Below are 14,901 nucleotides of genomic sequence, written 5' to 3'. Positions count from 1 at the left end.
CCTTAGTTTGTCATTCCCGCCTCTTCAGGGAAAGCTCAATTTCACTGTTTAAACGTAAGAGAGAGTAAAACTCTCGAGTGGCCCTTCATACAAGTTCTCATTTAGATAACAAATTATGATGTTGCCTTTGCAAGGTCTGGTCACCACGGCTTTTACACCGTGTCACTGAGCAAGCAGTGCCAGTAACACCAGAAATGCCAGAGAAGATGCTTTTTCTAAACAGCTGTGGGCTGTGTTTGCCGATTGTCTTTTACTTTTTAAAGATTTCCTTGAATGCCTACCTGTGTTGGGTTAACAATTAATATAATAAATAATTATTGGGTTGAATTTATTTTATTGTTAACTTTTGGTGATTATGTGTTCTGATATAAGATTATGCAAGGATAAACAATTCTTATTCATCATAGTAACAGTACTACTTCTATGAATTAATAGATTAATGCAGTATTAGATTAGGAGTTAGTTTCTGTGATTGAAATCAAGATAAGTATATTGTCGAACTTGAAGATTTTCTTAATTGGTGGCTGAATTTAGGCCAACTAGAGTACTGTTTGTACTCCCTCTCTAAGGAAGGTTGTAGCCTGTATCTAAAAGGCTGTACCACTTTAGGGCTGGGTCTGGAGGCGGCAGGAGGCTGGACAAGTGTGGAACTGGCTGTGGCCCAGAGGGATGAGCAAGAGACTCAGGGCACCTGCTGCCACACACAGCCGCAGCAGACATCACTCATCAGTCACTACATGCTTGGCTGCAGAGCCAAGAGAGCCCCCAGTCCTCAACAAGGTGCACTCCGAAGCCACTCCCGGGCAGAGCAGGGGACTGTGATGAACCCATTTGCAGTCCCTGCTCCCCTAAGAAGTGCTCCAGGCCTCCTCTCCCCACTTACTTCAGCAGCACCTCACTGTCCTCGGGACTCAGGCCTTCAAGGCCTGCCAGCAGGCTGCTCCAGCACTTCTCCTTCCTTATCATCATCTCCCCTCTCTGCTCCCAATCTAGTTCCAGGGCAAGTTACTCGTGGCTCCTGAGTGCTGCTCCTTGTCCTGGAAGGACCTTCCTTCACCCCATCCACCCTGTGCCCTCCTACTAACCCTTCAAGACTCGACTCCAGTGATGCCTCCTCAGGAAGAACTCCCTGATGCTCCATCTTCCCAGGCATGCTCTGGGCCACCACTCTGCTTCCTGGCCACGTCCATCACTGCCGGGAACCTTGCTGGGCCCTTGTCTGGTCTCCACGTCCAGCCTAGCCCCTCAGGGGTGGAGGAAATGCTTAGGCTCAGGCAGTGGAGCAGCCTCCTGGACCGTGGTGACACTCCCCACCCAAGGAGAGGTCATTCATTGACACACTTCCAGGTTGGGCCCAATGCAGCTCAGGGGGAGCCAGGACACAGAGAGGCTGGCTCTGGGCTCCACAGGTCACAGGGTCAGCCTAGAGAAAGGGCACAAGGGGTCACACAAAGGGCCTCAGGACAGAACTCCAAGTCAACAATACACTTGCCAAGGGCAGCAGGGGCCAAAGGCAGCTGCACAGGCTGCAGGAGGTTCTGGTGAGCTTTTCATCTGCTCAGAGAGGCCCAGGGCTGGATAGAAGGAACTCAGGAGGCCCGTCTGAGGTGGAGGCCACCTCGGGGGCATGTAAGCAGAAGCTGAGCTTCCCACAGCAAGTGGAATCTGAAGAGGTGACGCTCAGGCCCCTGGCAGCTCTAATGTCTCCGAGTTGGAAGTCAGTCTCCTCAGTCGCAGCCTCCAGCTGCCCCCTCACAGGGCTGTGCCTCTCAAACACAGCTCCCAAGGCGAGTGGAGGCTGAGGGTGAATCAAACTTCCTGCCCGTGAGAACCCCTGTGAAATCCCCTTTCATACTTGAAATTGTACTTTAATTTTATGCATAATCTCCTCTATTTAAAATCTGGATTTCTCTTCCTGTAGGATCCTGTGTGGCACATGTAGCCTTACTGTAAATTTGGAATGCCATTGATTTGTTCCAAAACTTTAGAATGTTCTAGAACTTAGAACCTGATGAATAGAGAATTTATATGCTTCTGTTTAGGATTCTATTTTTCAGATGTCTAGTGGTATTCCAACTTGCCAGTAATGTGGCTTTAGTTTTAGCATGTCGGGAGAAGAGGGAGAATCTCCCTCTGCCCTTTCCCTTAAGGTTCTTCTCGCTGGCCAAATAATCAACAAGACAGGTTAGCAGGAGAAAATAATACCAAGGTTAATAACATGTATACATGGGAGAAAGCAGGGACACTGCGTTTCTCAACACACTAGCAGAAATTCTCATCTTAAATATCACGTTCAGCCAATGACAAAGGAGGATTTTGGGGGTAGGGGGAGTCAGTTACAGGAGATTGCCACTAAAGCACAGTAAACAAGAGTAAGGTTTATTATGTAGCTCGAGGCCTCACTTTCTACATTGATAAGTCACTAGAAATGAGCTCATCCCCCTCTCTTCTCCAAACAGAGAGGGAGATACCTTTACAAATGGAGATTTCCCTTATAAATGTAAATGATTGTCTGGCAACTCTTTGCAGGGTCATCCAGAGAATGTGGCCAGAGAGACAGAACTTCTGATAAGAGGGGCTTGTTGGTGCCTTTCTTATTGTAACATTTACCCTACGTTATCTTTGCAGCCATCATGATAGATCTGTTTCAGGAAGGAGTTACTATGTCAAATTCTTTAGGCAGTTAGTGGGGGAGGTCAAATGTCCCTAGAGAAAACAACCAAGGTAAAGAGATAGATTTCAGGGTGGCCAAATCTTGATCTCCCACAAGCAGAACTTGAAAATCTGAATATACTAGAAAATGAATTACATCTGTCATACTAACATTTACAAAATAAATGATCACAATGTTAACTTACCAATAAGCACTTTCTATATTCTAGGCTCTATATTATCCTTACATAATAAACATGATAAAATTTCAAAGAGGAGCCAATTAACATTTGAGCAAAAACTTGACTTGAGTTTATCTTGGTTTCATTTTGACAGTTGTAGCCTTAAAATTATAGTAAAGTTTTCTTTTTCTGGGAATCAGATAATCATGTTGTTGGGGGAAGAGGGAGAATCTCCCTTTGCCCTTTCCCTTCAGGTTCTTATGGCTGGCCAAATAATTAACAAGACAGGTTAGCAGGAGAAAATAATACCAAGTTTAATAACATGTATACATGGGAGAAACTCAGAAATGAGCAACTCATCCCTCTGTCTAAGCTGCCTGCTTAAGTATTGCAGTTAAAGACGAGGAACGTATTGGGGGTCGGCAGTGGTCTGGGACCTCAGAGGGCAAGAGGCAACTCTCATGGAGATAGAAATGCAAATCTTTGCCTGACAACTCCTTTCAGGGTCATCTATAGATAATGTGGTCAGGGAGAGATAGAGTTTTTGATATAAGGGGCTTGGTGTCTTTCCTGTTGTAACCTCTATCCTACATTATCTTTACAGCCATCATGATAATAACTCCTTCCTGAAACAGATCTTTTGTTTTAAATTCTTTAGGTAGTCTGGAAGGGGAAACTCAAATATTCTTCCTGAGTTCTCTGAGTCCTTATTGTCTTCAGCTCGAAATAATCTGCATAAAAGAGTTGTGCCTCCTGGGGTAACTTGCCCTGAGCACCATCAGTTCCCTTCTCTGAAACTTCCCCAGAAGTTTCACATTCCTTTTGAAAATTAAAGTCATTTCATAGTCCAGAAACTGAGTTGGTAGGTTGTTTCATCTCACTGAGCACATTTCTTAGTCCTGATAATAGATAGTTCATTTAAGTACATTTTAGAAGGTGGTGATGCAGGTGGGCTCTCAAGGTTACCCCTATATTGTGGAAGCAAGCAGTCAAGTATTTAATGGAAGCATTTCCATGTAAATGAAAGAAAAACAAGGTTAATGGTTGGAGTAAGTTTTAAAGCAGTTTCTGAGTTTAGAGGACAACCAGATAAGATTTTTAGATGTCAGCGTCAAAACAGCTTTTGCAGTTTAAAATGTCTCTGATGATGTCATCGGGTAATCTCTTAAGTTTATATCAAATCCATCAGCTTCAGTTTGTAAGGCTTCAGGAAAAAGGGCAGGTTCAGTTTTCAGTGATTCGAAATGAAAATGATGGAAAAAATGAAAAACGTTTGTTTGGACATCTGTAGCCAGATATTTTAGGAGACTAGAAGAAATTAGGATTCAGTCAAGTCAACAATATAAAACAAAAACCTTAAAAAACAATTAACAAAACCAGGATCTAATATCTGCAAATGTACACTATAGTTTTTACTGAAATATAATTTTTCTTTCTAAAATCACCCTCATTTTTATCAAAGATAGACAAATTAAAACTAAGTAGTTTGCAAAATAAGTCTAGTTCCAATAGAGTTGGCCCAATTATTTACATAAGTACAGCAAGACTAGCAATTGATCACATAGGCTCTTTTAAATCTGCTTTGCTGGAACTTTTTATAAGGAATCTCAGCTTGAACTTTAAAGGCCTCTCCAGGCCAGGAAAGCCAAGCCAAAGATTTTGTTATCAGACTTTGCCTGTAATACCTACAGATTTGGGTGAATTCCTCTCTTCCGAGGTTCCCCCAAAATATTTCGAGGTTCCTTGTGCTTGCCAGATAAGTGACATTCTTTACTTATCCTGGTAAGTGCTGCTTGGAACATAAGGTACCAGGCCAATAGTTCTACGTGGCTTTATTCCATAAAGTCCAATCTTCATTCCTCAAAAGCTGTATGGTTATATCTCAAATATTATGTTCCAGTCACAGCCTCGGTGATATAACCAGTGTTTCCAATTGTGTCCTGTTATAAGGAGAACAGATTCTTATTGAACTTATGCAAATAACTATATTGCCATGAAAACAACAATACTCACTAACTAAGAGTTTCCAAATTTGAGGGATCAGATAAAGAGAGAAAGATAAATATTTCAATTTTACTTACAAAAATTTTATTTACCAAATTGTTATAAGTCATAGCTAGCTCAGGAGAAAAGAGAAAAAGTTTTCCTTAAATCTAAAAAAACAAAACATTAAAAATTCAGCAATACTTCAAATGAAAAATAATAAAAATTATAATCATTCTTATCAGTTCATTCAGTCCTGTGTAATCCATTCTTGATCCGACTCTTTTTGTTAGCAGCTTCATGAAGTTATCAATCTTTCCATCAGCTTTCTGTAATTTCTTACCAAGTTCAGTTTTATTATCAGAAAGTTTGTCAGAAACCTGTACTCCAGTGTAAATATCAGAGTACTCTCCATGAATTTATCTGAATTTGAAACATTTTGCAAAAGCATTAGAGCACAGAAATAAGTCTGTACACAAGACCTCAAAATGGCAATTGACAGAGAAATTTGGTTAATTTTGTGACATACAACACTTTAATAATAACCAGAATTATGACTGATAATCAGGACAGATCAGAATTTCAGTAATGTTATACAATTTTAAAACACCTATGTCAATAACATTTGCCAGCATAACAGCACCTAAGCAGACTTATCATCACTTGTCTGACAATGCTTTCCATGTAATTTAACATACTGAATAAGCCTAATATATTTAGTATCTTTCCCTTTGTAGGAAGAGAGCAAATTTCTTTGAGAAGTTCCAGGGACCTTTGAAAATTCTCAAAGAAAAAAAGTAAAAAAAATGACTTTATTTATATGAATTTTGGGGAGCTTGTCAGAAATATAAAACGTTAAAGCAAAGAGAGCATTGACAGTCCAAAAACCTTAATAGAGAGACGTCAGTCTTTTGAACGCAGGAAATCATTTTAGCAGATTTTTTTTTCCTGTCTTTTAGGTAGACTTACCCAAAGGTAAAGAAAAATGTTTTATAACCTCTTGATCAAGTTCAAGAAAATTATCGTTTTAAGAGAAATAAGTCCAAATTATAATTTTGTACCAGCTTCCTTCTGATATTAAAACTCATTTACTTAATTAAATTCCTTTCAATCTTAGCCACCTTGACCATACAAAAACTGCTTTTCCAGAATTCCTCTTCCACAAACCTATAACTTTCTTTTTACATTCAGAATTTGTCCCATGTCTTTCTTTTCCCTCCTAGTACTTGAAGACAAATTTATCTTTCTTAATCAATCAAATAAAATATCTCCATTCTTTGTTCCTTCTTTATACATCTTACTTTCCTTGTACACAGACATAATTTTCTTAATATTTCGTAGCTTCAATCACATATACTAATTAGAAATTTTAACTCTTAGAAACCCCAATTTGTAAGTAAAAACAAAGTAAACAATTATAAACTTTCTTTTACACTAGGATCTTGTGGCTTGGAAAATTTATAAAGACTTCATAACTTCTAGAAATATCTTACTTTATAGTACAATCTTTTAATAAAACACACGTTTACCAATAGACCCAAAACATCTTTTAGTTTTCCTGTAATGAAAAGCCAAAAGTAGACAAATGTAAGTTTAGCAATCAATGTCTAATATCTTATCTTATTTGGAAATTATAATAATCAGTGAATTTTGATCACAAAATTTAGAAAAATTCTAAAGTTTTATGTCACCAAAAAGAGTTTGGAAGCTGCAACCACCATAACACATAATTATTGTTTAAAATTCACCCAACATTGATCTTTTTCATAACTATTTAGTTACTTGTTCCCAATAATTATTTAGATTGTCTATAAAACTTCATAAGACATTAGATAAAATTAGCCATCATTTAAATTACTATTTTTGATAACCAGTTCTGTAATAGAAATAACATCAGTTTTTTGTACAAAACTTCATGTAAATTTCATCACCTCTTATACCTTTAACCATAGTTATCATTAAAATTTTTATTAATAGGTCTGGGTCTTCTGATTTTGGACAAGGGAAGAATTCCCAGTCAGACATTTTAAAATATACACAGGCAAAGTTGATGTAACCTCTTTATATAAAATTAGCTCAAACATTCCAACCTTTATAATCTTATCAACACTTACACTTTTACATGTTCTCAATTCAATTGTAACCTGAGTCAAGCTCTTAAAGTTCTTTAAATTTTCCCCTTATTTTTCTGGGCCTATTTTAGTTACCAAATAAACAATTGTGTGAGAGCTCTCAAAACATACTTTTTCTCCCCAATTTAGAAGTTTTCCCAATTCAAAGAATCCGTCATCTGGCCATTGACGAGTAGGATCTTCATTTGTATATTTATTCTAATAGTGACTCGATCCAATAAGACTTTTTAAGGAAATACCCGGAGGTAACATTTCACGCTTAGAATAAATCTTTACCGTGGACGCAAGAGGCGTCCCTGGTGAAGGTGCAGATGATGTAGCCCCCATGATCCACAGAATTCACTCCCAAAGATATTCAGAGAACATAAAGACTTTCATTGCACAGGCGGTAGGGATGGTGTAGTGAAAACGGTGTCTCCGGTCTCCCACAATAGTGTGAGCCACCTCCAGTCACAAACCCGCTAATCTGTGACACCTGGCAGGTGATATTGGAATGAGATTTTTCCAGCACAGACAAGCAACGAAGGTTAAGACGACAAAAGCCCTTATGGACTGGGCCCTTTATGACAAACTCCCCTGAGAGCTTGGCACAGCCAGACAAAGAGACAGTTCAGAACCCCAGTCTACTCTACTGGCCACCAAGGGGCACCTCGGTAAATGCACCTTCCATATGGTGGAGACCAAGGAGAATATTCTCACATGGCACAAAGCCAAGTTTTCTCAGGACACAGAACAAGACAGAAGGAAAAACCACATCCAGTTTTTTTTTTATGTGCACAATGACAGCTTTAGCCACGCCTTAGGTCTGTTGGAGCCAGAATAATACCTGGGGGGGAGGTGTCACAGGGTCCGGGACTGTGTGCTTTACAGAGTACCTCGTCATTGCATGGACATTTTCTTGCAGTTGGCGGCGGACCTGTATCATCTACCCCGTTCCGTGACCCAACTTATCCTGTCACGGGAGTTTCCTGAAAGTGGCGAGTGCCCTAATGGCTCTTAACTGTTCGACCCGTGCCCACCAAATTTGTGGCCTTTTTGGCTTCCAAGATGCCCTTGGCAATGGCCTTCACTTCATGTGCATATTAACCCACAGCAAAGTTTGTCTAAATAGACGCCAGTCTGGTGAGACCCGCAAACTCACCAGTCTGTGGGACCGGCCCGGATATTAGGCTTATAGAGCCTATGCCTGTGTCCTACCCTATGGTATTTCCTTCTTATGACACATGGTACAAAAGACAAAGACAAAAGAGAAAAACAGAGACTATCTCTGGGTGGAAAAGTGATCAAGATCAAAACCAAGAGTACTCTAGCAAATGTACCAGCGTCACTAAAAGCACAAGAAACTCGTTTCCCAAATATTTTCTCCTGCCAATCTAAATTTAGAAAGAGAAAAAAATTCGGACCACTTCCTTCCACCGGACTCCACAGGTAGATTCTGGGAGGCTGATGTGGTAAGAAGACTTATATTTTGCTGACTTTCGTCAGGCGTTCCCGTATCTCATCATCTGCAGTAATCCAGGGAGAAGACAGTTCTTCCAGCCAGAGAACACAACTTGCCAGCCAGTGTAGCCCCACTTTGGGCACAAAAACTGTTGGGGGAGAGAGAGAATCTTCCTCTGTCCTTTTCTTAAGGTTCTTATGGCTGGACAAATAATTAACAAGACAGGTTAGCAGGAGAAAATAAAACCAAGTTTAATAACATGTATACATGGGAGAAACTCAGAAATGAGCAACTCGTCCCTCTGTCTAAGCTGCCCGCTTAAGTATTGTAGCTAAAGATGAGGAAGGTGTTGGGGATGGGTAGTGGTCTGGGACCTCAGAGGGCAAGAAGACAACTCACATGGAGATAGAAATGCAAATGTTTGCCTGACAACTCTTCTCAGAGTCATCTATAGATAATGTGGTCAGGGAGAGATAGAGTTTTTGATAAAAGGGGCTTGATTACTTTCCTGTTGTAACCTCTATCCTACCTTATCTTTACAGCCATCACAATAATAACTCCTTCCTGAAACAGATCTTTTGTTTTAAATTCTTTAGGCATTTTGGGAGGGGAAACTCAAATATTCTTCCTGAGTTCTCTGAGTCATTATTGTCTTCAGCTCGAAATAATCTGCATACCAGAGTGGTGCCTCCTGGGGTAGCTTGCCCTGAACACCATCACCTCCATTTATAAGGATGCACCCATTATATAGATTCTGTACAAAATTGTAAAGATTACTTTTTCCTTTTCAAAATTTATTTGTTTTAACTTTTAATAGTGAGAACCTTAAGTTGGGTAAACTGCCGCACAATTATTGGAAATGCTGAGAGTCTTTTTGAAAAGTGTAGAAGTCTGAAGATAATGAAAAGTACATTTCTCAAATGTCAAGTCCCTTGATGGTTTGATAGGCATCTGTCTAGTTGTACCCGGAAGAGATGGAAGATTAAACACCAGCACAGCACACAAGGGAACAGGCTGCAAACTTGAGGGTTTCCCATAGACCATAGAGTGCCTGGCTGACACTTGGAGATTAAATCTGGGCTTTGTCCATGGGTGGACCCTGAGAGGAATATTTTGCTTAAATGACCAGAGAATAGACAAACTTTTTTGTTGATAATAATACATAAAATATAAATTTCTTTATAAATCTTTGAATAAAATAAAAATTATAACCCGCATATAAATCAACTCTTACTGACAAGCCCCACAGCCTTCTCTAGAGAGCTCAACAGAAAATATCTCTGCTGACTGTGAATTGCTCTTCTCTGAAATCCAGCCAGCACTTCACTGCTAGCCCTGGATAAGGAAGGCCAGATACAATTCTTTGAAGATGTTTAGCTGAATTCAGAACCAAAAATCCTACCTCCAGTAGGCTCCTCTGTGAGAATGGATGGCCGGCCTTGTTTCACAGCCTGAGCAGTTGAGGTTTCAGATGAGATAAATTGCTCTGTTCCCCAGGCGTGGAAAAGCTGGACTGTGACATCGATTCAATGCTGAGATTTTGCAGGTAAAGGTAGGGTCATAGAGCGGAATAAAGATTTTGGCAAATTGGATTTTTGTTCTCACCAATGGAAATAATTTAAGAAGCAGATAGTCTCTCACTCCAAGTTCTCTTCCCTGTTCTCTAGCTGTCATATCACAGTAAAAATTCTCTCTGTGAAAATTTCAATCTTTTTTCTTTGTAGTGTATGTATTATCATCTTCACGAATTCTTTGACTTCACCACCTTCCTGGCACCACAACATTAGCCATTGACATATTATTATAGCTTCAGTTTTGCAATTTCATCCCCTTATCTCTATTTCCTCTGTCATTTCGTAGTTTTAGTTCTTATTGTATCTTATGCTTGAAAACATTTGAAGCTTACAGTGTGTAACAGTTCCTTATTTTCTCAAATTTTTATCTAAGTGCCCTCAACTATCACTTTTTTTTAGAAAAGAAGTGGAATACATAACAGAACAATACACTGTACTAAATTGACAAGTTATAAAATTAAGTTCAACCCGAAATCCCTCCTCACTTAACAGAGACCACCTTTTATAATTCATAATGCTTTAGTCTGGGCAGGGTCAGTTTATCAATGATTTTTGGATGTTTTAAACCACATGAGATGAATACAATCTAAGGTAAAATTGTTAATCTTGGAGAAGTTGTAGAATTTCCTGATGCTTAGGGAAGTAGGTGGTGGTGAACCTGAATCATATGAAAAGTAGTTGATTAATTAGCACCTGAGTTTGTTAATTTGGTAAGGATGATGATGAGACATACATGTTGAAAAGGTAACTTTGCATATCAGAGTTTTGTCAGAGGCCACTGGGAAAATTCATAGTATTCTCAAATACTACAAAAAATGATCATTTTTTCATAAAAGATGTCATACATGACGGCATCATATAGTTCTGTCAGAAAATTTGCAATGAAGAAAATTAACACTTGAGTCATTTTAATTCTAACAATTTGTTCATGCTTACTAGTAGGTTAAAAAACTTTTTAGAAATAAAGTGATAAGTGATGTACTTGCTTAATATTTAATTTTTTTTAGTAAGAAAACTTTTTCATATTTTTAAAAAATATTTATTTGTATTTATTTTATGCTTAATTTATTCCTGGGCCAAAGACTTTTTTTTCATTAACTAACACCAATTCTTTTCAAACTCTTTCAAAAAGTTGAAGAGGAGAGAATACCTCTAAAGTCATCCTATGGGATTAACACTACCCTGATATCAAAGCCAAAGACACTATGAAAAAACAAAACTATAGGTCAATATCTTTGATGAATATTGATATAAAAATCCTCCATAACATACTAATAAATTAATCAGTATATTAAAAGGTTTATACAGCATTTTTCAGTGGGATTTATTCCTGGAACAAAGGATGGTTCAATATATGAAAATGAATCAATGTAATAAACAACATTAACAGAATGAAGGAAAAAAACACACGATCATCTCAATGGATGCAGAAATGGCGTTTGACAAAACTAAACATGCTTTCATGCTAAAAACACTAAAAAAACCCTCAGAGTAAAAGGAAACTACTTCAACATAATAAAAGCCATATATAGAAATCCACAGAGAACATCATATTCAAGGGTGAATGAATGAAAACTTTTTCTCTAAGATCAGGAACAAGGCAAGAAGGCCCATTTTCACCACTTCTATTCAACATGGTATTAGAAGTTCTAGCCAAGGCAAGTAGGCAAGAAAAAGAAAGAAATAGCATCCAAATTGGAAAGGAAGAAGTAATAATATATTTGTTTACAAATAGTATCTTATATGCTGAAACCCCTAAAAAATTCCACCAAAAATTTGTTAGAACTAGAAAATTCTGCAGAGTAGTGGGACACAAAATCAACATGCAAAAACTAGTTGTTCTTCTATATATTAATAATAAGTAATCTGAAAAAGAAACTTAAAAACTTTACATTTTTATTTACAATAGCATCAAAAGGAGTAAAATACTTAGAAATCAACTTACTCAAACAGGTAAAAATTCCAGTGATAGTTTTGCAAAATTAGAAAAATCTATCCTAAAATTCATATGGACTCTCAAGGGGCACTGAATAGCCAAAACAATCTAGAAAAAGAAGAACAAAGTTAGAGAACACACACTTCCTGATTTCAAAACTTACTATGAAGTAATCAAAACAGTGTGGTATTGGCATAAATACTAACACTATACTAATGAAATAACATAGAAACCCCAGAAATAAAACTTTGCGTATATGGTCCAATGATTTTTGACATAGGTACAAAGACCATGCATTGGAGAAAAGATCAGTTTTTCAGCAACTGTTGCTTGGAAAACTTGATATCCACATGCAAAAGAATGAAGTTGGACCCTTACTTTACACCATATACAAAAATTAACTCAAAATGGATCAAAGATATAAATGTTAGAGTTGAAGTTATAAAATCCTTAGAAGAAAACACATGGTAAAAGCTGTGTGTCATTGGGTCCAAATGCCATTGTAATAATGATTTCTTTAATATGACACCAAAGACATAAGTAAGAAAAAAAATAACAAATTGTACTTCTTCAAAATGAAAAAGTTTTCTGTATCACAAGATACTATCAACAGAGTAAAAAGGCAAACCATGGAATGGTTGAAAATATTTGCAAATCACAAATCTGATAAGGGATTAATATCTAGAATAAATAAAGAACTTCTACAGCTCAACAATAAAAAAAAAACCTCAATTTAAAAATGCACAAAATACTTGAATAGACATTTCTCCAAAGAAGATATAAAATGAACAGGAAACACATGAAAAGATGCTCAACATCACTAAATATCAAGCAAATGTGAAATAAAACCACAATGAGATACCTTTTCACACCCATTAGGATAGTTACTATCACAAAATCACAAAAACAGAACATAACAAGTGTTGGAAAGGATGTTGAGAAATTGGAACCCTTGTGCTCTGATGGTGAGAATATAAAACTGTGGAAAACAGTATGGCAGTTCCTTCAAAAATTGAAAATAGAATTACTATATGATCTAGAAATTCCACTTATGGGTTCGGAAATAATAAAAAACATACTTATCAGCCTCTGCATCCAGTTCTTGGCACAGAGCTCCTAAAACATTTGTAATTTTCCCAGTGATACGAACACTAAGAGAATCTTTTGTTCTATTGAGACAACTCTGGGTGGGGTCCTGGATGCCTCCTGAATGGGGGCTGGTCACCAGAAAGACCAAGCCCTGATTAGAAACTTGGAATTTTTAACCCTAACCCTTATCCTCCAGAGAGAGGAGAGAGGCTGGAAACTGAGTTAATAATTGATCATGCCTATGTGAGAGAGGCTCCATAAAAATCCCAAGAGAAGGCGGCTCAGAGAGCTTCCAGGTTGGCAATGACAAGGACTGCTTGGAGAGTGGTCCACCTGGAGATGGCATGAAAGCTCTGTGTACCATCTCCATACCTTTCCCTATGCACCACTTCCAACAGGCTGTTCTTGAATTATATCCTTTTATAATAAACTGGTGACCTAGTAAATGTTTCTCTGAGTTTTGTGAGCCACTCTAGCAAATAAATCAAACCCAAGGAGAAGGTTGTGGGAACCTCTGGTTTATAGCCAGTAAGTCAGAAGTATAGGTAACAGCCTGGGCTTGTAACTGGCATCTGAAGTTGAGGTGAGGTTGGGTGGGTGTGCAGACTTATAGGACGGAGCCATCAACCTGTTGAATCTGATGTATCTCTGGGTTGTCAGAATCAAATTGAGTTGAATTATCTGGCGACAATCTGGCATTCCAAGAATTGCTTGTTGGAGGTGTGGGGAACCCTCCTACATGTGAAAAAGTGAATCTGAGAACACCATTTATGGGTATACACCCAAAAGAACTGAACGCAGACGTATAAAGACATATATGTGCACCCGTGTTCTTAACAGCATTATTCAAAATAGCCAGAAGCTGGAATCAAGCCAGGTGTCCATCAGTGGATGAACTGACAAAAAAATGTGGTGTATACACACAGTGGAATACTCTTCACCGTTAAAAAGGAAGAAATTCTGACACATGCTATGACATGGATGAACCTTGAGGAATTAATGCTAAGTGAAATAAAGCCAGTCACAGAAGGAAAAATACTGTATGATTCAACTCATATAAGGTACATAGAGTAGTCAAATTTATAGGAATAGAAAGGAGAATGGTGGTTCCCAGGGGCAAGAGGGAGAGATAACAGGGAGTTGTTGCTTAATGGGCACAAAGTTTCAGTGCAAGGTGAAAATTGTTCTGTCAAAGATTGGAGGTTATGGTTACACAATTATGTGACTATTGAATGTCACTGAAGTGTACACGTAAAAATGGTTAAAATTTTATTTTATGGCCATATTTTATGACCATTAAAAAATTAATTGTTTTCAACAAATGAACAACCAATAGCTACATGCAATAGCATGGATGAATATCACAACCATAATGCTGCATAAAAGAAATTATATTCAAAAGGCTATATATTTTATAATTCCATTTTTATAAAATCCAAGAAAGAAACAAAACCCATGTGTGGCTTCTAGTAATGGTGGAGTAGCCTGTTGAACTAACACTCTCACAGATAACAATGATAAAATCTGCACAAAATATTATATATATTTATACAGACTCGTGTAGCTATATGTAAAACACATGTAATAAATGTGTATTTGTGTGTATGTTTAAATCACTTCCAAAAGCAAGCTGAACTGAGAGGGAATATTCCCTTAAGTGATGGGAATTGCACCAGGAGATATTTGCAAGCTTGAGTCTTTTGCCTCAAAGCATTCCAAAATCCGCACATGGCCTAGACAGGGGAAAAACTACAGTCTTACTTGTAATGTTAGGGGATGTATTTTTGGGCTGGCAGAGTAGCTGGAAAGTTAGGGGAGAAATTCTGGAAGGGAGGGAGCCACAAAGAGGAACATCGCAAAATATATATGTAAGTCTCTCCCGCACACTCCAAATTGGCAGATCTTTGAACAA

Source organism: Diceros bicornis (assembly GCF_020826845.1).
Source record: "Diceros bicornis minor isolate mBicDic1 chromosome 30 unlocalized genomic scaffold, mDicBic1.mat.cur SUPER_30_unloc_2, whole genome shotgun sequence".
Lineage (NCBI taxonomy): Eukaryota > Metazoa > Chordata > Mammalia > Perissodactyla > Rhinocerotidae > Diceros > Diceros bicornis.
The sequence above is the reverse complement of the archived record's forward strand: the minus strand, read 5'-3'. Positions refer to the sequence as shown.